The sequence below is a fragment of the Ambystoma mexicanum genome, chromosome 10, assembly GCF_040938575.1.
Source record: "Ambystoma mexicanum isolate Mex_15411 chromosome 10, UKY_AmexF1_1, whole genome shotgun sequence".
Classification (NCBI taxonomy): Eukaryota; Metazoa; Chordata; class Amphibia; order Caudata; family Ambystomatidae; genus Ambystoma; species Ambystoma mexicanum.
Window position 1 is genome coordinate 1037406977 of NC_090932.1, and position 26698 is coordinate 1037433674.

Here is a 26698-nt window from a genome sequence, read left to right on the forward strand (position 1 = left end):
TTCCCCTCAATAAAAATAAACTGACAAAGCAGCTACATGTCACATTTACACACCAACCTTTTTTGCAATATTTGCAAGGAACTTGGGGTTGGTCACTCTAATTTGCCTGGGGGCAACCAGACATGGACTCCCTGCTCACTGTGCTCAGAGAGGCACAGCTCCACCTCACTGATGAGGCCCAACAAGGCTGAAACACGTGTATGGGGTTGCTGTTGGTACTCTTGTTCAGAGAAGAATTGCCACAGCATTTCAGTGCTGGACGGCTCATGTGGGCGAGACAAAGACTGATATGCAAATCGATATTTCCCATCTGTGAAAGGTACAGTGAGCAAAAAGCGTGTGCTGCAAACTCTCATCTCAGAACAAGTTTTCATGCTATATTCTTTCTGGAGAGGAGCGCCTGCTACCTTTTTTTGAAATATTTGCAAGGAACTTGGGGTTGGTCACCCTGAGTTGCCTGGGGGCAACCAGACGTGGACTCCCTGCTCACTGTGCTCAGAGAGGCGCAGCTTCACCTCACTGATGAGGCCCAACGAGGCTGAAACACGTGTATGGGGTTGCTTTTGGTACTCTTGTACAGAGAGGAATTGTTATAGCATTTCGGTGCTGGACTGCTCATGTGGGCGGGACAAAGACTGATATGCAAATGGATATTTCCCATCTGTGAAAGGTACAGTGAGCAAAAAGCGTGTGCTGCAAACTCTCCTCTCAGAACAGGTTATCATGCTATGTTCTTTCTGGAGAGGAGCGCCTGTTACCTTTTTTTGAAATGTCACAGTTAAGCATGGTACTAATAAACCTCAACATTCCGCTCAAAAGAAAATGACTACCTACTTTGAAACTAATTCTACCATGGCTAAGGGCGGAAGAGAGTTGACTAGGAAGCTAGTACAGCAGCAGTGTCACGTCCATCCTTTTAATCTCCTCCAATCGTTGCTGAACCATTGCCTTAATTTGAAGCAGCTTTCTTTAGCCCCCAATGATTGCAGCCAAATAAACACTGGGAATATCAATCTATCTGAAACAGATGGTAACACCTGAATTTTCCTTTTATTAGGTGAGTGAAGAGGCAGAGTCTGAATTTGCCCAATAAATCAATCTGTAGTGTCCTATGGAGGGCGCCTCGGATGTGACAGTCTCTCCATCGGATTCGATTGTAGCCAAACCCGGCGCGCATTTTTCTCTCTGCTGAAAACTGTACCACTTATCGATCAAACATATGCTGGGTCAGATCCATGAATCCATGGAAGCCCAGCCAAAGATCGTTAAATCTGTGCCTCCATCTTCAAGAGACCTCTCACATACAGTACCATCTGAGAGGAGACTTGGCCTGGAAAACAATGCTCCAGTCAAGCTCAGCAATCCCACTTCTTCATCCTTGGCCCTTAACAAAAAAGTGTCTTCCCATCCTGTGAGTCTGCAGGGCCCCTCACTGAGGGTAACAGTGGCCTCCAGAAAGCAAGCCCTTGATGCAATTGAAGTGGAACAGTCAATGTTGGTCAGTCCTGGGGCTTCCCCCAATAAGAAAAAGAGGTACAGGATGAAGACAGGGGGTGGGTTACCTCTGCCTCTTCTTTTAAAGCACGCAGAAACACTTTCCATCTGGCTGCACTGCTCCCCTTTTTAAAGGCCAATACCTCAACCTGACCCCTTCCGCAACTGGCAACTATTTAGCTGTTAACACCTTTCCGGATGGCACTACACGACAAGTGATATTGCATGGTCCCTCAGCAGGAAAGCAGTCTTCAAGTGATCTGAGGACAGACAACATCTACCCCTCCATTAACCACAGAGTTAAACATCTATCTGGTGCTTCGACAAACTGTAATGCAGAGGGCCATTCTATCGTGCATAACACTGGAGCCCCCAGGCAAGCATTTCCATTGTCGCCTACTCAGCCGGCCCATGCTGAGGGCATTTTGAACTCACTCCTAGCTGCATGGCATTCTTGTGTGAAGCAAGGGAGTAGACCCAGGGCAAATGAGAGGCTGCACACTGACTTACGCCAGAATCAAGCTGGCTTAAAGTGCATCAAGATAGTTGAATAAGAGCCTTCAAATACCAGTCCCTTCTTGAATCGAACATGGTTGCTCAAACTGCTGCAGTTTATACCTGATCTTAGTGGTCTCACTTCTGAGGACATAGGACTTTAGAGCGGCCTCCTTATCACAGCTACAGTAACTGGGTATTGCTGAAATTGGCTTCTCCTCTGATTTTGGATTGTGTTTGTAAAAATGCTACCTTGCTTTATGATTAGGGTTTTGATAAATACGCCTTTTATGATATGATATGATAGTTTATTCATATAGTGCCTTTATACATGGGCCTCATTATACAGTAGGCGGTAAGGGATTACCGGCATCATTAAGGGCACCGGTGCCGGTAATCCCTTACTGCCTACTACGAGGTCCCTTAGCGGGTCCCTTCCCTAACGCCTGAGACCCGTTGTGGGATTTCAGAGCTAATAACGGTACCGCAATTTGCGGTACCGTTATAAGCTCCATCCCCATTCCCATTGAGCCCTATGGGGACTCAAATGGGAATGGGCAATGGTTCCCGGAATGGGGACTTACCGGGTCCTCCAAGGTCGGAATGACCCGGTAGGTCCCTATTCCGGGAACACGGACCCGGAATGCGGTAGCCATGCCGTGTAATGAGGCCCTATGTGTTTCAAAGCACTTCCAACGCAGTGCTTTATCCAGCCTCTCATCAGATTCTAGCTGGGCAGTAAATCACATTGAGACTAACAACAAGGGCATGTGTCTTCAAAGGGGAGAATGATCGGGGTGGGGTCTCATGTCAATTGAACTCACGAACTTACACCGGTCCATTTGCATTACTTTCTTGGAGCATCCGTGGTCACTGTCCTTTAATGACTAATCCTAAGGGAGCAAAATAATTATTTACATCTCATATCTTCTGTCCCCAGGAAACTTGGTTTACGCCCCCCTTTTTTCTCGATGGCTTCTCCATGTGTTATAGACTTTCATCCCCACCAAGTTTGAACGAATAAAGGGGGACTTTGTATTGGGGTTAGGTGCAAATATTCCCTGACTCCTTTTCATGTTGTAAGGGAGGAAAACATTATTTTGGCAGTTATTATACCTGGTTTCCCTGCAAAAGTGTGTGGCAAACTGGTGGCAACATTATATGACCCCATGGAGGGTCTTACACCGCTAGCCTAATCGATAATGTTCATGATACATTGTGTGAGTGGTTGGGTGAAAGAAAAGCTGGGGGCATTATTCTCATGGGTGATTTTAATGTGCATTGCTCGGATGAGTAGGGGTCCACAGCGGGAGTCCACATGGGTCCGCCATAATTAAGCGAGCAAGGCACTGGCAAGATGTTCTCTCTGCTTTCGACCTAATTCCACTGTCTGCCAAATCCCCTCAAGCGATTTTTCACACGCTCCAATGGAGTAAGTCACAGCAGAATTTACTTCATTTATGTAAACCATGTACCTAAACTTTCCACTCAACCTGTAAACATGAGTGATCATGTCACATTAAGCATGTAAAAAGGTCCACATAAAACCCATGGAGTTCAGGTCAACCCTCTGGTTAACATATCAGGAAACAGATTACTCTGATCAATGGCCAATATTGACAGTTTCTATCGTTCACTGAAGATCTCACGACAGAATCCGTCTTAGATAGGTGTAATTGGGATTTGGGACAGCTAATGGATGATTTTGGCCACAAGGACTCAAACATCTGACGAAACATATTAAATCCTCTAAGCAGAGTGCCCCCCTATGATGCAGTGATCGCGGCCAAAAAAATAGCGCAGAGGTCTGCCCTTAGATACACCAATTGGAACATGGCTAAGCAGTCAAGGGAAGGAAGTGACCAACTCGAAATCTCAAAAAATTAATTTCAGGCATTGCTAAAGGTCCATAAAATCAGCTATACATCTGCAAGATGGCAGCTCATACATTTTTGGATCAACCACGATTCCAAGAAAATGTGGCATATGTTGGGTACTTTTCGAGCCAACTCTGAAGCCCAGGAAGTCTGTGTCACAGAGGCAGCCTGGGGTAGATACATATTGGACCTAGAATAATTTACACAATTGCTTCCCAAGTATATCTCTATGACCAAAACCAGTGTCTGGCACCATGTGGCTGAAGCCGATTTAGAGGGAATGATCGTCAAATCTAAATCCTCTTGGGCTGTTGGTCCTGACGGCCTTTGTAATGCAGTACCGAAGGTGGCCTTATCTTTTTGTGCTGCCTTGTTGAAATAGCTCTTCCTACATATTTATGAGACAGGGGACATCCCACAATCCCGACGAGACTCGATATTGGTCCCCGTTTTTAAATGGGGATCGCGCACCGACCCCTCCTGATTTCGATTATTGGCTATGTTAGACTGTAGCTCGAAACTCTTTATGGGCATATTACTCCAGCTGCTGAACGACTGGGTGGAAAGAGAACATTTACTTGGCCCACATCAGTCGGGCTTCAGAAGGGGCTTTAATAGCTCCCATTCTATGTGAATCCTGCAGACACTTATATCTGATGCCCATAACTATCCCAATATGCTACTGTGCTTATGCGTTGTAGACTACATTGCTGCCTTTGATAATGTGATTCGATCTCGCCCATGGGACAAATTGGTAGCATGGGGAATAGACAGCACATTGTTGTATTTTGTAAAGCTGCTGTATTCTGATACCAGAGTCAGAGTTAGACTCTCGAAAGAAGGTGCCCTGTCAGGGTCTTACCACACCAACATGGGACTCAGGCAGGGGTGTGCTTTGGCACCCCTAATATACAATCTGTATGTATCAGATATGCAGCAGTTCTTGAAATTGGCCCATAATCATCTTCCACTATTTGGCTGAGAGGACACAGTCTGCCTTGTGTACGCCAATGACACAATGGTTATGGACAGAACCGCCATGGGACTGCACCAATCTTTAAATGCGCTTCATGCATATTAAAAAATCAATGGTCTTAAAATCAACCTAAGTAAAGAAAGAAGAAAACCCCTCGTACTTCGCAAATGCATCTCTACAACGTTTTTGACAAAAGATTATTCGTTATAGTAATGCTGAGTTAAAGGTCATATAGTCTTAAATGGGTTTGTTAAGTCCAGTTTATTTTCTTGTGCAAAAGACCAGCCAACACGTGTTTTAACATTGGGCCTCATCATCAGTTGGGCTATATCCCGGCTTTAATACAGCCCGACTGTAATAGCCCTAGCACAGATAGGTGCGGCAGTATTACCGGCAGATCACGGGTTGGTGTTAACAGTAAATCCCCATTCCACATTGGGTCCATTGGATTCAATGGGGCATTTTTAACACTAATTATGCGGGCTAATACATTTGGCGGTAATACAGCCAAAAACAGGGGATTTTCACCCCCACAGAAAGGCTGGAGATAAAACAGCCCATTTAGCGCCCAACTTGTGATAGGGCCAGCCCTTAAATGAGGCTGTAATACCATTACCACCGCATTTAAGGGCTACAGCCCAACTCGTGATGAGGCCCGTCTTTTTCAAGGCTTTTAAATTCTTGATGTGTTACCAGATTTGATACTTGGAGCGTCTGTAAGGAATCACCTCCAAAACTACCATCTGCCCAAGAAAATGATCTGGATTTAACAAGCCCACTTAAGACTATATGACCTTTAACTCAAGCATTACTAAAACTGAATAATCTTTTGTCAAACATGTTTTAGAGCTGCATTTACCAAGCGCGAAGTGCAACAGGTTTTCTTCTTTCTTTACTTAGTTTCAAGTGGTACAAGTGTTACCATTTATCACTCGCCTCTCTGCTGTTAGACTATACACCTTAGAACCCAGTGCAATTGGACACAGTCTAGCCATGTCTAATTGTGTCTTGAAAATCAACCTATCTAAGACCAAGGTTATGATTTGTAGTAAGAGGCAGAAATGTAAGGGGAGTTTTTCATGGGTCCCGGATAGTGTTCGCCTTGATCCAGTCCTTGGCTACAAATACCTCAGAGTACAGGTTTTGGCTTCTTCATCCCTGGCCCATCTGGAGCAGGGGATAGTTACAAAAACCTGGCCCAAGTGGCTGACTGTTAGGAGCGCTATCCCCGATAATGGTGTTAGATCTATTGAAGCCTTGGCAATTGCATATAGGGTGCCAATCATACCAACCATCCAATATGCTGTTGAAGTTTTTCCTTTGGGGACTGTGTCATGGCTTCCCAAACTCGAGGCTAAAATCTTGCGCTGTATACTTAATCTATCTACTTCTATCCCAGTTGAGGCCCTGCGTTTGGAATTGGGCCTACAATCACTTTTGTCCCATTGGAAAGTGGCGGCTTGCAAGTTCTAGGTTGAAATAACATTTAACTGGAGTGCTACTTGCCCCTTACTATACTCAACTCTGCACCATTGCAGTCTTCGTTCTAAAAGCACTTGTTTCTGGGATTTGGAGACAATGGTGGATTTACATTGTAGAGATATCAATCTAACCTGCTCTAACGTGTGATTTCCCCATATTCCTGAGTGGGTTGTGTTGTAAATCCCGAATGTATGACTGCATTACATCCCTCCGCAGACTGGCGACAATAAGCTGGTACGCGGTGTACTCCCAGCAGGGCCTATTCTGAGAATCTATGCGTAGATATCTTGTCACACTCTATTTCCCTGTTCTTATCAGATCAAATTAAACAAATACACAGGAGGGCCTTCGGCTTGAGCTTGGATCAGTCACTGGGTCTCCTCTAGGAGGACAAGATCATCGGCGGGTTTTCCAGGAATTAACCTCTCATTGACTGCTCCCTGGATTTGCGGCCTGGGATATTCTTGGTCAAATGAAAACCTACCTTCACTAGGATATTGGTCCATAGAATTCCCTGTACATGATATCCTTTTATATAAGATTCTTGACCGCCAGTGAATTTACACCACTTTGTACCTAGTACTGCTTCCACTGAATAATTCCCAGGGATGAAGTGGCCCACCAGAACCTGCATGTTCTCTCTTTTTAAATGGGTAGCTGATCTCCTCTTACCTGCTCAGATAGTATGGTTATAGCTCCCCCCTCCAGCTCTTTCCACTCTGCCACCTATGTTAATGGCTTCCACCCCCTTTTCCCTTCTCAGGGGCTGAAGCTTTTTGATGGGACCTCTCCCTCATGCTCCCAAGCAATCTCTGGCTCCTACAATTCGGATTTCATATGGTTCCTAGATAAGTGTGGAGTCTCCCTCTCGTTTCTGAGAGTCCTGCTATCAGTGCTGGCATGATGGGAATATAAGATCTGTTTGTTTTCCTGCCTGCACATTCCACATAATAAAGGTCCTGTATGTTAGGGCATTAATTGTGTAATAGCAAAGCCCCCTGGGCAATGGACATGTGAGGCATAGTGTGAATTATTTCCTCTTGCATCCCTGCTGGCGAAGCACATTTGTTCAATTGCTTTCCTGGGAAACTGAAAGTTATCATTTTCTTTCCTTAACTTAAAGGGAAGGACAGGTCTATTTTCTCCCACCAGAGGTGTGGGTCTGGGCAAGGAATAATTCTATAGGAATGCTTACTTTATGAGAAGGAGCCTCTCTGATGCCCCTCTGATGGTCTGGACTACATCCCTTCCAGGTGGGTGACCCCTGTCAGATGAGAGCTATGGGCTATGGGGACTTATGAGGGTCCCGGTTATTATCTCCTGGATGAAACAGCATCTCTAAATGGGCAGTGACAGGGAACACATTCCTTTGCATGCGCCCAACCTCAGTCGTGGAACCAAGCTGGAGTGCTCTGGAGTTACACCATACAGCTCTTCCAGGACGAGCATTCACCAGGTCAGGCTGGTACCCAGCCCAGTTGACTGCCCCTTCCAAATGATAAGCAAGGTTCTTCACCAAAATAAGTAGTAACCTTAACTTTTTTACAAATAAATGTTTATTCACAAATCTGCATGAATATATATTGCAGATATAACAATCCACCTAATAAAATATAATAATCCATGGAACTTTTTTGATAGCAATTCACTAAATGTAAAACAACATTTGCGAATGGTCATGCTTGTAATCCAAAGCTCATGTTTGCCTGTTATCACACAGTGCATTGAGTACAGTCAAAGCAGAAGAAAAGATGATCAGAGTTACCCCAGTATTACATTTGGTTAACCCAAGTTAACCAAAGAATAGTCCAGCTGGGATAGGTGAGAAAAATAACTCTAACTGACAGGGGGTGCGGGTGTATTCAACTTAATGAAGGCTTGAGTTCAGCTGAGCCAATGTTCTCTTGGATGCCCAAGTTCCCACACCCGCACAAGGAGGTACTGAAACTCAAAGGCATGGTAAAGAAAATGCGTCTCCCAATACTCTGTAAGAAACAAGAGGATTGCAAAATACACAATAATGACTTGTTTGAAATGACAATTTCTCTTCAAATGTTCCCTGTGTAGACTTACCATAGGCCCTCTCTAATGTCCAATGAAGCGCCCATGTCTTTGCACATTTTTTGGGTTCCAATTTCACTTCTAGAGAGTCTGGCTCATCAGGGCTTGGCAGAGTTATAAGTCCTCTTCAGGATGTCTGAAAGAGAGATGGATCTTTCTCCACAACAGCCCACTTCTCCATTGTTTTAGGGTAGTGGTTGCAGTGTTTTCATGCATGTGATCACCTCCCTGTTCTAGAGACCTTGTCCCCAGGACATCCTCTGCCTCTTTGCTACCCCTGTCATAGCCTCCCTGTGCTTTGGTGAGATTGCATCATCTTGCACTTTTTTCCACCTCTGAAGTCTTCTCTGGACAGACCTGGTCTACTGGAACCTCTCTGGTCCTGCTGGTTACCAGGGGATTGCCTGTGCTACTCCCAAACTTCAGTTATGATAACTCTATCCCTCCTCCATACACGCTGTTGCTTCTCACCTTCTTCCAATTCCCTGACTCGTCCTCTACAGATAACTCTCCCTTCCACCTCCTCAATAGTTATCTTTCTAGATGTTAGCAATTTTCCTTTCACCCTCCCATATTCTTCCTCCAACCTCCTCAATAACTCTCCATTTAGATGGTAATCTGTCACCTCTAACGCTTTCCTCCCAACTCTTCTCTCTCAATAGACATCTCGTTGACTAATCTCCCTCAGAATCCTTCCTCCAGCCCCTTCTCAAACTCCCTACACCCTTTGACAGAGAAAGTTGGATATTAAATGTATCTCCTCCTCGGGGTGGTGCTCAGGGGTATGAATTGCATCTGTGTAGTGAAGGTAGGGCTGTTGACTGATTGAACCATGTGCCTGTGATACTATGAGCTGGAACATGGTTGGTTGGTGGTTGGCCTGATCTTATAATAAAGCTTGCTGCATTCTTGGATTCTAACCAGTCTTGAACTTCTGTGAGACCTCCTTCCCACCCCTTATGAGCCACCTTGGTAAGTAAGGGGAGCTGTGTATGGTAAATGTAAAGCATTTGCTATATGGACACAGCAATGTTATAATCCCTGAGACACTAGTGGAAGTAGGAAAACTATTTGTTTTGTCCCTCATGTGGATAATGTGTGTGAGTTTCATTTTGTGTGTCCAGTACAACTTTGTTTTCAAGTGACTCCTGTAATGTGGGTCAGCAAGATTATTTCTTGAGAATGTTTCTTCGATGCCTCTGCCTGGACAAGAAATGAATTTCCACACTCACAGGCGAATTCAAAATATTGCATCGCTCTTTACTTAAATGAAAGGGTATTGGTTCCTTTTTTAGGTGTTTGGGTCCGAGTAGGAGGCTGGAATAGCTCCCTAGGAAGCAGAGTATTTTTGATATGGGGATCATCAAGCTGCTTGTACCTGACCCCCTTAGCCTTATTGATATTGGTGGATGTTGGTGGGGTAGTGTTCCTCTGATTATCCCTTGCTTTAGTGCGGAGAGCAAGTGGGTGTGATGTGGGAATCCTCTGCATATGTCTTGTGGGTCAAGCATCCACTATGTCAGACCATCTCCCCGGTCATTTAACCGCCTCACTGTTGGTCGTCAAAGTTAAACAGGAGTCTTCATCACACTATCAATGCCATACAGTAAAAATAAAAGTTAACATTATTGAGTATTATAAGAAATGTCCCTATTGTAACGTACATGTGTGACAAAAATCACCCATTAATTAGTTGCAGGCACAAGAAAAAATTATTGAACACCACAAGAAGCTGATGGTGATATCAACATCAACAAATCCAAGAGCATTGCAGGACAAATTAAGGTTTTCTTTTAAGTCCAGTCGGGTTTTTAACATGTAACAATGTGAATGTAATGTCTTATTTAATCACAAGACAACTGTTTTTAAAAGGGAGAAATATTGAACAGCTTAATAAATACAGATAACGTGTCATGTTAAATAATTCAAATGGCAAGGTTACAGGTAAGGTACCAATGTGAGATAAATATCACTGCTTGTCTGTATAGTGATGTGTGTGCTTTACAACTAAAGGAAACATGTATGTGCCGGTTAAGCAACAGAACCTTCTATTGTTGCTAAATTCTCTCTTTGAACATTCTGATGCCCATTAGGATCATACAAATCATGTTAATGGGACATGTCACCAAAGAGCAAACTTTTGATTCCAGCAACACATATTTTCTCAATTACTTTTTAAAAATAAGTATGAATGTGAGCATGAATGCAACAATGTCAGATGGCCTTGAGCTGTTGGGACTTGGGCTATGCAGGATCACCGTCACCACTTGTAACTGCGTGCACCAGCTTACCTATCCTTTGTTTGCTAAAACATGTTAAATAAATAAATAAATAAATAAATGCATCTAAAACATTGGGAATTGGCTTGCTGTAATACTCCTTTTATGTGGGTCCTCTATGGATACAATTATCAGACTTTGTGCAGGGCGGTGCACACTAATTTTACCACAGACGGTATATTGGGTTGCCTAATAAACAGAGTAGATCTACTAGCCCACACAAACAATGTACCAGAACACATACTTATGTTATTATGTATATTTTATATGCAGTTTAAATTTTTTATTTTAGTACCCAATGTTCGCAAGCAAAAGAATAAACACAATGTATCAAGATGGAGGTGACAGTTGCAATCACAGGAAAAATAAGAACGGCAAGCTGTCATTTCAAATTTTACACTGGAAAGAAAACACTCTGTATTTTTAAACAGGCCAAGACAGTGGTGCAAACATTTGTCAAAGCCCTCACTCCCAAAACAGAAGCTTCTTTTCTCTCTTAACTAAGTTACTTTCACAGCAGAATTTTGGCAGGAGAATATCTATAACCTTGGCAGACATCTTTGAAGAGTTTAGCTTTTCTGTGATATCTGCCCCTTCGCATTGAAGAGAAAACACATTGAAAATGAATATGTTTTTGCCCCCTGTTTATTTGTATCCCAATTTTACACCTCCCAGGCCAGACCAGGGAACACCCTAATCAAGTGCTTTTTTTCATTCTTATTACTTTGGAATACTTGCTCGAGCAGCACCCCTCCTCCATCCACTGTCCAGCTGCCAGAACACATGGCAACAGACTCCATGCTGCCAACCCGTCTTTCAGTCCCCGGGCTTCTGAATATTTTCTTTATTCTCTCTCCGTCTTTCTATTTCTAGCCAGACAGCCCCTCACACTCCTCCTTCTCAGCCTTTGGAACCCCCTTTTGCTTCCCTCCCCTTTACTTATATCTGCATAAAGAAAACATATGTTTTAACCAGCAATTTTACAACTCCTTTCACAACGTCATGCATCAATAAAACCTCCCCTTCTAAGCCAGCCCAGTCATTTTCCAGAAGCACCCCCTGCTTCTTCACAGTCAACATTATACAACGTTGGGCTCAGTAGCCCCGGAAAAATATTTGAAACACGTTCATTCTAATTTCCTGCGCTGGAAGCTCTAAACAATGGCTGCTTTAGGCAGAATGATTCTGCGAATTCATTGCGTTCAGAGCTTCACGTCCACAGACCGTGGATAGATTTAGAATTTGTGCATTTTATTTTCCAAATCAGCATTGCAGAGTCTTTGCTTGCATTCAGTATCTACACCCCCAGTTTGCATCCATAGTTTACACCATTCTAATCACTAATTATTTTAGAATGTTAGGATTAGTTGTTAATAGGTTAGAAACTAGTAATGGTTATATTTGTTGGTCTTTATGCTACACTAAGTGTACACTACAGTACACTACACTTATGCTCCTTTTGTGCAAATCAGTTTAAGCTATACTATGCTCACACCTTTCTTTGGTTTGTAAGATTCTCACCAGATTGTGACATCAGAGCTAAGCCACACAAACCGGCTGCAGTCTGCAATACAATCATACACTTGCACACTGGTATACACTTTCTATAGGAGTCTGAGTAGCCGCTACAATTATTTCACGGTTAAAATGTGCACCACCTGTTCCTACACATACCAATACCTACCTGCAATGAGCATGAAGAAAGAGAGCACATAGCTAAAGCACTTTTTGAGAGACAATTATGAACCAAAACATTTTAAGTAAAATGAACCCAAATACATCTCCCCCTTTACCCTTAAACTTCCATTTGTTTGACTTCAAGAAATATGAGTTGGAGTTGACACAAAATTATCCCACTACTTGGAAGGGCACTTGGATAATTGGCCTGTAGGTTCTTAATGCTAAAAAATTGCACTCACCAGTAACAGAAGCATACAGAAAACTATTTAAGGAAAAAAAACAAAAACATCCAGACCATCAGAAATGAAAGCTGTGGATTGTGACCATTTTATAGAGACTCACAAGCAGGTGAATGAATGAGTGCAGCCTTCCTGCTCAGATTCCATCCCATCATTTATATTTAAGACACGATGAACATTATGACGATTTCAGAAGCGAGTTGAATATAAGTGTCATCTTTATGTCCTCAATAAAAGACAGATTTTTTTATGATGCTGTAAATGTAATGTATTATGGTCATACCAAGGTTGCGAAGGTCTCAGCAGTTTCATAATTCATCTTTGCCATCGGCACACTTTTTTTTCCATTAGAGAATGTTTTATTCGAAATGGCCGAAGGATGAAATTTAAAAAAGTGCTTATTTCTCAAGCCTGACCCTGTGCTATAATGGGGCGATGTTGCATGCTTCTTCTCGCCGATGAACATAGAGAGCTACTATTGTTTGGTTGTCATGCATTGTACTGCATGGATGAATGTGTTGACAGCCTGACAGCCTTTTGACACTTGTAGCAATCAGAATTATCAGTAATGTATTTGCAGAAGAAACGTTGTAATCCAAGGGGATAAAGATAGAGGTAAGATGTTGATGCTGTTTCTTATTCTGAGGACTACAGCACCCGTTTTTAAACAGGGCTGAAGGCAGATATCTCAAACAAATGCTGAAAGTAGGAATCTGAAACAATGCTGATGGCAGATATCTCAAACAAGGCTGAAGGTGGAGACACTGAAACAAGGTTGATGATAGTAATCCGAAACAGAGATCTCAAAGTCCACAGATGGTAGGGATCAGAAGCAACTTTGGTGGTACAGATGGAAGTCAGGGACTGGCCGAAAATAACGTTAAAAAAATGCTGAATGCGTATTTTGTGCACATTAGGCATCCTAGAAAATGTCAAATCACAAAATGCTGAATGAGCACGGCAGGGTTTGCGGGGATTCCCCCTGCTTACATTACATGCAAAGCGGGGGACGAATGTAAAAAACATCATCAAAATGTGACAAGTCAGCTTTGCAGTCATGAAACTCATGCTTTTCAGATACAGTTTTTTCACATTGATCCTGGCAGGCATATCTGAAAGCTAATTTACAGTGTAAGGCTTCTGAAAGGGTCCCAAAGCAAAGCTGGAATGGCGATTCCAACTTCAGGTGGGTTCCAAGAAAAGGCTGTAAACCATGGTCTAAAACACGCTGAAAGCAATGGCTCGAGTCATGCTGCAGGCAGAAGAGCATTTTAGGCTGCAGACTGATATGCAAAGTATTCTGAAGGCATGACAAAGAATAGTCCAGGCACACGTCTAAAGTCCATACATTCCTGTCCAAACCAAGTGAGCCATCCAACAGACAGTGTGAATGAATGCTCCCTTTAGGGCTATTGAAAGTGATCACAAAGAGCATTACGTAATTTTGATTGTATAGATAAAAAAATGTGTGATTGTTTTGTATAACCCACGGGGTCTTTTAATTATTGAAATCATGGAACGTGTTGCTTTGGAAGTTCGGTATGGTGATCGAGTTTAAATTGAGTTTCCACTAATTTCAATGCAATTCAATTTTTGAGTGGACAAAAGCCTTACTCTAAACATTCAGTACAGGGAGGACTGGTTTGGGGATAATTTAAGCCATGAGTTTCGTCTGGTTCAAGGTCCTGCAAACTTTCAAACTTTTCTGGAGATTTATCCTGCAAATGTTCACAGTTTAGACAAATTAGGACCCTGTCTCTGTAACACACCCCATTTCCCCACGGCCCTGTAAGTCTTCTTTTTTTTTCTCCATTTCCTGCCCATATGGGTGCTTAGATGGGATGTAATATATGTTTTGCCAGCACATAAGTGACCAACAAATATTTGTGGATCACTGACCTTTTGGATCGGAAAACTGAATATTTGTAGGTCACTTTTTGGGTGTTTGCCCTGTATTATTTCCATTCAAAGACGAATATATATATATATATATATATATATATATATATATATATATATATATATATATATATATATATATATATTTACAACAACAACGAATGCCATGAGAGTGCTGTTTAGCTGGTCGATGGTCGATACTTTGGGCCTCATTACGACCCGGGCGGTAAGTGAACAACAATGCCGGTAAAGGATTACCGGCATCGCTTACCGCTCCGGATGATTAGGACACGATAACCCGATATTAGCGGCACCGTAATTAATGGTGCCGTTAATAGCGCCAGGAGCGCGGGCACGCGACCATCCATGCCGCCAATACCGGCATGGTGCAAACAGGGGAACATCACAAGTCAGGCAGACATGCAAATGACGCCCTACTGAAGCCCAAAAAGTACCTTAGCGGCCTGGAGCTAATTCCGGCATCGCAGACCACCCTTAAACGACCATGTGCAGTATTCCCAACTGCCACAGGTGCACACAATCAGCACAGGTGGAGGCAATACAGACTGGGACAGCACAAAAGGAGCACACCCCACCCCTTCCCACACCCAGTCACACTACACAATGATTCCAATACTTCTAGCAATGCTGGGGCTGGAGGACATGATTGCAGTGGAACTGCTGCAACAACAACAACAACAACACTGGCAGCACAGAGAAGACGCAGGAGGAGAAGGAGGGCGAGGCAGGGCCAGCATGCCACAACAGGGCAGCCAGTGGCACCATGCAGGCAGCCCCCAATCCCTCGCATCAGAGCCAGTCCTTTCAACCTAACCCCTGAGCAGATCCACACCCTGTACCGTCTGGACCGGGACACCATCACGACCATTGTGGATATGATACATGATGACATTGTCAGCCTGATTGATTCACGCACCACCATCCCGCCCCTACTGAAGGTAGTGTCTGTGCTCCACTTCCTGGCCACGGGCACCTGCCAGCACACAGTGGGGCACATGCATGGCATATCACAACCATTATTCTCACGTACGCTGAACCAAGTGCTTGATGCCCTCCTGAAGCACACAGGCAACCACATTTCCTTACCATGGTCTGCCCAGGAGATCTCAAACACCAAAGTTGGTTTCCATTCACTGGCCGGCATCCCTGGTTGCATTGGCGCCATCGACTGCACCCATGTCGAATTGGTGGTCCCACATGCCATGGACGTAGCGTAACACAACCGTAAGCTATACCACTCAATGAACGTACAAATGGTATGTGACTCAAACAAGATCATCACACATTGCTTGGCCTGATACCCCGGATCAACCCATGATTCAATGGTCCTGCGGAACTCCACGATACCACGCTACATGGAGCAACATGCAGGGCAGAGATCCTGGCTTCTCGGTGAGTCGCATGTTAGGGCCATGGAAATGTGATGTGGGTAGGTGATTGGGGCAGAGATGCATACTTCACCTGGCTGAGATGGGGGTGGGGGAGATGCATACTTCACCTGGCTGAGATGGGGGGGGATGCATACTTCACCTGGCTGAGATGGGGGGGGATGCATACTTCACCTGGCTGAGATGGGGGGTAGAGATGCATACTTCACCTGGCTGAGATGGGGGGGGGAGATGCATACTTCACCTGGCTGAGATGGGGGGGGATGCATACTTCAACTGGCTGAAATGGGGGGGGGTTGCATACTTCACCTGGCTGAGATGGGGGGGGAGATGCATACTTCACCTGGCTGAGATGGGGGGGAGATGCATACTTCAACTGGCTGCGAGTGCCTGAGAGAATGGACCATGCTCTTACCCCAAAGCAGCCCAGACTGGAACTGACACCTGACCACATAATGCAAGATGAAAGCTGCCCTAACATGTAAATGATGCAGTGTCACAACCATTTCATAGCCATCTACATGTGCACTGTACCTAATCAGACCGTATCCCCCTCAACACAATGCAGCTACAAGCAATTACTATGGGCAATACACAGCACCAAATACCATCAACTGAAAGGACAGTCCCCTATTACTGCGTACAAAGGAGTCACATGAGGGCCAAATACATGAATACACCACTACACTGACACAGAGGTCCAACTAAAGTGCATTTCACCATTTGTTGTGCATAGTCATCATCATGAGGCTGACATCAACGGTGCCAGGATGAAAGCATAAAAATTACTGGACATCAGCCAGATCATGGAAACAACCGGCGTGGACTAACACAGACATGAGCACTTACAAGGAACTGGACCCCCCTGCGCCCACTAGTCGACGGCACGCACACCAGTCCATAAGAGGAATACACACATAGCAGTCACATTGTGTGTCTCCATTCATGCATGGGAATGTGGTTGCAATCAGGAAATCAATGCATGCTATGGTGTCATTGATCGAGGTCCCATATGATGTGATGACTTACACATATACATTGTTGCCCACATGCAGGTGATGCAGGTTATCCCTTGAAGAGGTGGCTCCTTACCCCAGTATGGAACCCACAGAACAGGCACGAGGAGAACTACAATCGTGCACATACACGTACTCGTGTGGTGATTGAGCAGACATTTGGCCTCTTGAAGGCACGGTTTCGCTGCCTCAGCAGGTCTGGTGGGGCACTCCTGTACCGCCATGAGAAGGTGGCCAAGATCGTCATGGCATGTGTCATGCTACACAATATGTGCATCAGACGGAATGTGCCCCTGCCCCCTGACGCTGAACTGCAACCACCTGACGATGAGGATGAGGAGGGTGGGGATGGGGCAGCACCTCAGGGAGGCAGTAATGCACAGGAGGGACGTGACATGCGTCAGACTCTGATCAACCAATGTTTCTAGCACACATGGACGGGGAGTGTGACATGGATGTGGCACTCAGGGCACTGGGTGTGTCAGGGACATGGACACTGTAGACTGTTCACCAATAAAGCACACATATGCAATAAGCAATGTCCACACATGTGAATCATGAGTTACCAAAATGTGTATTAAAGAATCATAACAAAGTGAACAAGCCCTCCACCCCACACACCGTCTCCCCCCTCCCTCCTCAACTCCCACACACACACCCTCTCCCCCCTCAACTCCCACACACACACCCTCTCCCCCCACCCCCTTCAACTCCCCTACACACCCTCTCTCCCCTCCCCCCTCAACTACCCCACACACTCTCTCCCCCTCCCCCCTCAACTTCGCCAAACAACCTCTCCCCCCTCCCCCCTTGACTTCCCCACACATGGTGTGCAGTAGCGTGCACCAGTAGTCCACATGGCACCAGTATGCATGGCTGTGCCTACTGCCCTCCCCATCTTCCAGCACCAGGTGCCCCCATGTCCTATCGGCGCATGTTCCTGCCAGACCTACGCACAGGGCTGGTCCTAGTAGAGCTGGCATTAGATGATGGTCCAGATTGTCCTGGCAACTGTGGTGGATGCATGTCCCGCATTGCTGCCACCATTTCCGAGAGGACATGCCGCACTGCTGCCAATTCGGCGCAAATGTCCTTTGAGGTGGACTCGATGGCTGTTTTTAGGGATGCAGCAGAATCCCTAATGTCATCTCTTGCACGGGTACATTCGGTTATATGCTACGTCAAGAGCCCTGTGAGTTCCTCCTGGCGCCTCTGTATCGCCCTGATCCCCTCTTGGCTGGTTGTCACTGGGGTGGAAGTGTGAGGCGTTTCCACCATGCTTTGGTCATCAGGCACAGTTGGCGTGGGGCTGAAACTTGCCAGCCATGAATCTTCAGGTGACAGCCCGTGCATGCTGCCGTCCAGCACGCTGCATGGGGATAGTTGTGGTGAGTGCAGGGGGCCTGTGGCGGGTGTTGCGCCATGCAGCTGTATGTGTGCCTCGTCATCCGATATGGCTGCTGCGGGAGCTGTCTCACTGACTGTGCTGCTGGCAGCCGATGGTGTGCCCTCTGCCAATGCCTCCTGGGTGATGGTGGCTGGTGCGGGTGTTGTTGTGGGGGCTGTGGTGCACATTGGTGCTGTGGCCTCTGTGGTTTTCTTGGCCTTCTGCAGTGGTGCAGGTAGGCCTCTGCCCCTTGAGGTTGAGGGGCGGTGTTCTCCCTCCTCGGCCCTAGCCTTCTTCTGTGGTGTGGCATCTTTCTCCCTGGTGTCCTCATCACCGCTGTCGGAATGTGTGCCTCTGGGGGACCAATGGAGGGAGAGGGTTAGTGATGGGTCTGCGGGCATCGGGCATGCATTGGGGTGGCTGCATTGATATGGAATGGTAGATGATTAACATTGGGGGAGTGACATACGGGTTACTTCACTCTTGGGTGGGTGATGCATGGAGGCATCTGGGTTGCAACACATATGGGGTGGATTATGTATGTGGACAAGGTGATGCTCTGCACTGCCTGTAGGCAGTCCTGTACTTACGTGTCTGGTGGACCCTGCTCTACATTATTGCACTGTCAGTTCAGGTGGACATCATCGTGGTGGTATTAGCTTTGTTTCATTTGACCACCTACCTGCATCGGCTGATGACGGGGCTCCTCGCTCCATGTCCCCGACTCCCTCTATTGCCTCGGTGCCTATGGTGGTGGCGCATATCTCCTCCCATGGTTGCAGTTTGATGGGGGACTCCGCAAGTCCACCTGTCGCCATCCCCAGGTTGCGGTTGGCGGAGAGTATGATCCGCAGATGCAGGTCATCCCAGCGCTTACGGCACTGTTTGGGTGTGCGGGGTGTGGTGCCAACGGCACTGACTCTCTCGGCGACCTCTGCCCAAATCTGCTTTTTGCGCTGCACTGCTGGACGCGACATGTCGTTTGAGAACACCACATCTTTATGTTCCTGCAGTGTCTCCGCTACCATGGTGATCTCCTCTCTGGAGAAGCGCTCCTTGCGCAGGCGATCTCCCGTTTTTTCACTGCTTTTGGCATAGTAAAATGCAACATGTAGTGCTGGAGGTGTGTTGGAGTTCTGGGGGTCGGATGGCTCCTGGTTGTGGTGGAAGGCAATGGATTGTGTTTTTTAAAGATAGCCGCCGTGCTCTTTCCCGTTCCTGTGCGATGACGCTACTTCCGGTTCTGCGTATTTACGGTCACCGCTAATAGCGGTTAGCGCTATTAGAGGTGACTGCTATTAGTGGTCACCGCTAATGCCGATGGCTTGGATGCCAGAGGAGCTATTTCCACTACAGACGGTGCCAGAAAGGGGGATTTTTCGGCATGGTGGTGGGGTCATTACCGGCATGCTGCAAAGCTTGTGCCTGTGAACTCATAATGTGCCACTTTTAGAGGTCTATTGCCAGCACGGACACAGTACTTGCGCCATGCCAGTAATGACCGGTACTTACCGCCCGGGTCGTAATGAGGCCCCTTGTCTCCTAATCTACTAACCAAGGCTGTGAAACACTTGTGAATTGTGGATTGCAGTACAGCATTTCTTCTAGTGTTTTACCTGTTTTAAGTTAACTTTATTTTTTAACTTCTGCTTCTATCCGCTAGATACTTGGTGAATAAGTATCATATTGTTGGAAGAAAGAAGCCACACTCACTGTATGCAGTGAACGTTTAAAATCCTCAACCCGTGCACACTCACGCGTGCACAATGAATGCCACAAGAGTGCCATTTAGCTTTAGCGGTTTGAAGTCTAAGGACCCTGAATTATTGTACAGCTGACGCCTCCTGCTAAATCTAGTGGATAATAGAAGTTGGTAAGTCTCGCTACAGGAAAACGGCATATGTGTACACTTTGAACTAAAAAATGCCGAACAGGAGGAGGGGCGGCCAACTGAGATTCTAGCAGCATGGCCCAATAAACTGATTTTATTAGAGAAAAGATGCATTGCTGACAACTTGCATGCCAAAGACCTAGGGTCTGATTTCAAGGTTTTTTGAAGCCGCTAATACAAAAAGGGGGCGGGTGCCGACAGGAATCACACCATCCACTACCCTGAATCAGACCCTGGTAAAAGGCTGCCACTAATTTCATTTGAGGATCCTCCCAATTCAGACTTATTAATGGGTGTGAGATAAAATTGATACTGCCCTATTGGTTGTGGCTGATCACTCAAATTGATCTGAATTTCGTTTTGGTCCTGTAAGTGAGGAGCTGGAGAGAGTCGAGACCCAGGAGCCAATTCTAGAATGATGGCCCAAGTGCATTTTAACGAGAGAATGCCCCTGATGTGAAAAAAGCCATTTTGATGAATTTACTTGAAATGGAAGGCTTGTTTGTGGGGGAAGAATCACCAAGGAGTTTGGGACCCCGGAACTGTTAACTCAGGATACTAATTCCCAATTGCAAGACTTACTGATGATAACAGGCTCCATTGACTCAGTATTGGTACAATCAATGCAGCTAGAGTACAAGCAAGTCTTAGAGGGTTTAAATCTTTCAGGGTCTCCACATTTATTGGTAGAGTCTATTGTCATGATCTCTGCTTCCAAAAGGTCAGGGTTTTCCCAACTCCCTTGGAAGCAGATCCATAACCCAGGTTCCGAGTGCCAACCAGTCCCAATTGGGACCTTTTGGACCCAGTCCTGGCGCCAGTGGCACCAGGCTCATAAATATGCCCAGTCCCAGCGCTGGAAGCGCCGGGCTCATAATGCTTGGGTGGATTTACCTGCAGCAGACCATGCTGCTTACTTGCCTGCCAGTTGAGCCTCTGATCCTCTTCTGTTTGGAACTACTTTTCCTGTTGGGTGGGGCAGGAGCCACTCCCTAGATTCAGAACACTGGAACTCTTCTGGAAAGCAGGAACTCTTTTCTTACCTAGGCGTGGCTGTGGAAGGAGAGACCTAAGCACTACAGGAGGCTATTTAAACCACACCCGATGGATGAATCTTGCTTTGCGTTATTCTGCATCCTCTGCAGCAGAACGCTCATCGTGTCTTCTGCATCTGATCCTGGGCCTAAGGAAAAAGGCTTACCATCCTGAATCCAGTCTTCAGCAACACCTATAAAGACAAGAAAGAACAGGTTAGCATTACGGTCTTCAGTGACAGCTCTTCACTTACCTGGTCCATCGGCTGTCACCAACGCCTCACGCTGCATTCCGGCATCTGAAAGACAAAGGCTTACCTACTCTTCGTGCGCTCCGGAGGTCTTCACACTGCATTCCGGCATCTGAAAGACAAAAGCTTACCAACTCTTCGCACGCTCCGGAGGCCTTCGGCGCTGCATCCCGCATCTGAAAGACAAAACAAGGTGCGTTTAAACACATTGGGGAACTTTAATACTCACGTGCCATTACTCCTTTCCACATCTAACCCAGTGGGTATTCCGGCACCCTGCAGCCGCTCCGAACTTGTACCTGCAAAATAAAAAGACAGTTAGAGCGCATCGTGAAGCAGGCAACAAGCGCTTACTTACGTGCTCCCAGGCGCTTCTATTCATCACACGGGCTCCATCTTCAACTCACTTCAGCCCGTCATCCGCCATCGCCGGAACCCTGCAAAACAAGAAACATCATTACTAAAGACTTTAAAGACATTAGAATTACTCGAAACTTACCGTTCGTGCAGTAAACGACGGACAGCAGTCCTCTGAAGTCAAGAGATCTGCTCCCCTTATCCAGTGAAGAAACTGGTTACAGCACCCTGCCCCGAGGCAGATGGAGAGCACAGCGTTCACTTACCTAAGGTGAGAGCGTTAACCTTTGGGGTTCTACAGGAGAAGAGAAAGGGAAGAAGAGAGAGACATTCAATAACCCAGTTCCTTAATCCCATATTTTCTATCTGCAGACATCTTACCCTTCGAGTCACAGTGCACAGAGGTCCAGCCCAAAGAGCCAGCCGTGTGTTACACATCACCTTTGAAGATACGGTATACGCCCAGTCAAGACCGGCGCCTCTACGGGAATCAGGTGAGCGTTACAGAACGCAAAGCCTACCACAAAACTCCCGTCCAGGCGCTATGGAAACCTCGGATACCAACCAGCTAGCCCAGTTACTTGGGGAACTAAGGGCAGAAGTGCATGCAGCCCGTCAGGAAACGAACGCTCTAAGAAGGGAACTGATTATTTCCAAGGAGCGAACAGATGATCTCGCTAGACAATTGCTACAGTCACAAGCCGGACAGACCCCGTTACCCGCATCTGGGGGAAATCTTCCTTCTAGATCCTCTATGAATCCAGTGCAGATCAACCTACCTGGGAATGTACCTCTGGCTCCGCCCAAACGATTTTCTGGTGACCCAAAGAGGTTTGCAGTATTTATCAATCAGTGCCGGTTGCATTTCTTATGCCGGCCAGCAGCCTTTCCAACTGATCAAGCTAAAGTAGCTTTCGTGCTTTCGTACCTTAGTGGCAATGCGGCAGACTGGTCGATCCCTCTAGTAAATCAAGATGATCCGGTCCTCCATGATTTTCAAGCTTTTCAGCTCAGTATGGAAAAACTGTTCACAAGACATTCACAGGGGCAGGCCTTGGACAATGAGCTTCTTTCGTTGCGACAAGGTAATCAAGACCCTTTGGCTTATATTGCGTCTTTCAACAGAATGATAGTGGAAACTCAATGGCCTGAGGACAAAAGGATTACGCTGTTTTATAGAGGTCTACGTGGAGAGCTCAAAGATGTGTTAGCCCAAGTAGTGAATCCCCCACAAGATTGTTCGGACTATATAGACTTAGTCGTTCAAATAGATCACAGACTGCAGAACAGGAAGGCCGATCGTTCCAAGTTTGATGCTCGAGTATTTTCCAAACCGCCAACTCCTTCCAAAGGAGTAGACTCCGGGGAACCCATGCAAATAGGGGGTCTGAAAGGTCCTCTAACACAAAAGGAGTGGGAAAGGAGAAAACAGTTGCAATCATGCCTCTATTGCGGAAACTCAGGGCACTTTCTTCGAGACTGTCCGGTGAAACCTGCCAAGAAGGCAGTAGGAGCTGCAGTTACCAAAGTTACAAACTCTGAGCAGGGAAACGACCTCGCCCGACAAGAATAGAGGTCCTCTTGCCGAGCGTGAAAACCAGTTCCGTGACCTCGCATTTCGTGATACCTATGGTCCTCATTAGCCCTGATAATCCGGATCGATTACATGCAATTGAAGCTTACGTCGACAGCGGTGCCATCGGCAATTATGTGGATCATGAAATGGTTTTGAGGATGAATCTAACTCTTTGTCCCAAGGCTGTAAAGGACGTCATTACTACGGTGGATGGTACGGAGATAGCCTCTGGGCCAGTAACGCATACCACTCAAGAGGTGACGCTAGTAAGTCAAGATGGACACCATGAGAAGATCGTGTTCGATGTGATCAAGGCCCCTCAGTTTCAGATTATTCTAGGAATACCTTGGTTAGAGAAACACAATCCTCTGATCGATTGGCGAGCAAGAACGGTCCAGTTTCCAGAATGTGTCTCTACTTGTCACCCTCCACCTGGTGTTGCACTGGCAGCAATTTCTTCAGAGACTCCCCAGTTACCTCCCGAATACCTAGAATACCAAGATGGTTTCCGGAAGGATCAGGCTAACTCTCTACCTCCTCATAGGTCTTATGACTGCCAGATAGACCTGATACCTGGATCTACTCCTCCTTGTAGTAGAATTTATGCCCTCACCGAGCCTGAGAACCTTCACCTTCGACAATACCTGGATCAATACCTGGCAACTGGGTTTATTCGTCCTTCCAAGTCCCCTGCTTCTTCAGCTTTGTTCTTCGTTCCAAAAAAGGAAGGAGACCTTAGAACTTGTATAGATTATCGCTCCCTGAACCAGATCACCGTTAAGAATAGATATCCGTTACCTTTGATCCCTGAACTCCTGGACCAAGTCAGAAAAGCATGCATATATACAAAGCTGGATCTTAGAGGAGCTTACCACTTGGTACGAGTAAAAGAGGGCGATGAATGGAAGACGGCCTTCCGCACCAAGTATGGGCTATTTGAATATCAGGTCATGCCCTTCGGACTTTGCAATGCCCCGGCCGCCTTTCAATATTTTATGAACGATGTCCTCAGAGAGCTCATAGATGTGTGTGTTGTTGTTTACATTGACGACATCCTCGTTTATTCTTCATCGGAATCTGAACATCGCAAACACGTGAAAATGGTCCTCGAAAGATTGCGTCAACACAAACTTTTCGCTAAGTTGGAAAAATGTGTTTTCAACGTGACTGAAGTTGAATTCTTGGGATTCATATTATCATCTGGCGGAGTGCGTATGGATTCAAAGAAGGTCGATGCAGTTCTCAAATGGCCATCACCATCCTCCGTAAAAGGTGTGCAAAGCATGTTAGGCTTCGCTAACTTTTACCGCAGGTTTATCCCCGAATTCTCTCGAATAGTCCAGCCCATCACTGCCTTGTTAAAGAAAAACAAACGTTTTGAATGGTCTACCGAGGCGGAACAAGCTTTCCAGGATTTGAAGACTAAATTTATCTCTGCACCAATCTTAAAACACCCTCGCCCCGAACTCCCCTACATCGTGGAAACTGATGCTTCAAGCCTTGCCATGGGGGCAGTTCTATCACAAAAGGACCCGGTAACCAATCAGTTGCATCCCGTGGCATTTTGGACCCGCAAATTCTTGCCTCCTGAAATCAATTACACGATTACTGACAAGGAACTTCTGGCTATCAAGTCTGCCTTTAAGGCTTGGCGGCATTATCTGCTGGGGGCCCGACACACCGTTACTGTGATTACGGATCACCGAAACCTGCAATATTTGAAAACCGCAAAAGCCCAATCCTCTAGACAACTCCGTTGGGCATTATTCTTTGCCGAGTTTGACTTCATAATTACCTATCGACCTGGTACAAAGAACGGTAAAGCTGATGCCCTTTCTCGGATGGGAGTGGAAGAACACTTGATCAACCCTAAACCTGTACGAATCATTCCCGAACAAAGAATTCTGGGTGTAATCGCCACAGAATCCATAGAGGAAGTTAAGGATAAAGCCAGGCAACTTGTAACTCCAGCTGACATACAGAATTGCCATCTGCAGGGAAAGGACTTTGCAGTAAAGGACAACTTATTGTATTTCCAAGAACGATTATACCTACCCAGCACAGATTTACAGAAAAAAGTAATCTCTTGTTATCACGATTCTTTAATGGAAGGACATCCCGGTATGGCCAAGACCTCAGAAAAGATTAAGCGCTACTTCTGGTGGCCGTCTTGGAAAAAAGATATCAGAGACTTTATAATGTCCTGTGGAGTATGCGCCCAAAACAAGAGTCAAAAGGAAAGACCAGCAGGCCTCTTACGCCCTATTGACATCCCACCTCGCCCTTGGCATACGCTTTCTATGGACTTCATCACCGATCTACCTCCATGCTCCGGATACAATACGATTCTAGTAATCGTGGACTTATTCTCCAAGATGGCGCATTTCATTCCGCTCAAAGGCTTGCCAACAGCAGCAACTCTGGCCCGAGAATTTCTCGAAAACATCGTCCGACTGCACGGTTTTCCTTCGGTTCTAATTTCGGATCGAGGTAGTCAATTTATTTCTCATTTTTGGCGAAGTTGCTGTCGGTCGGCTCAAATTGATGTGAGACTATCGACCAGTCACCACCCTCAGACCGACGGACAAACCAAGAGGACCAATCAAACTCTGGAACAGTATTTACGCTGCATGCTGCAACAAACTGAAAAAACTTGGAAAGACATCCTTTGGATAGCCGAATATGCCTACAATAACTCTGTCCATTCGGGAACTGGGAAAACCCTGTTTTTTCTTTTGTACGGCAGTCACCCTCGAACCTCGGAGTTGGATCCCCTCCAAGATCTTGAAACACCAGCAGTAGACTACCTGCATTCTACAATCACCCACGCCTTTAAGGAAGCTGTTTCTCACCTTCAAAGGGCTAAAGAACAATACAAGAAAGGAGCAGATCAACATCGGAAGGAAGCCCCTCAATATCAAGTAGGGGATCAAGTCTGGTTATCCACCAAATATCTACCTCTAAAAGGGCCACGCACATTCAACCCAAGATACCTTGGTCCCTATTCCATCACTACCATAGTAAACCCAGTAGCGGTCAAGTTGGACTTGCCCCCGCACATGAAGATACATGCGGTCTTCCACGTCTCTCTATTAAAACCCGTGCAACCTCAAACCCGACTAACTAAATCTCCAAAACCTATCCTAGTTGATGGAGAACTCGAGTTTGAAGTCAAAAGCATTCTGGACTCCAAGATCTCCAAATCTAAACTATTTTACCTAATTGACTGGAAAGGCTACAGCCCCCAACGGCTCCGGAGGCCTTCGGCGCTGCATCCCGCATCTGAAAGACAAAA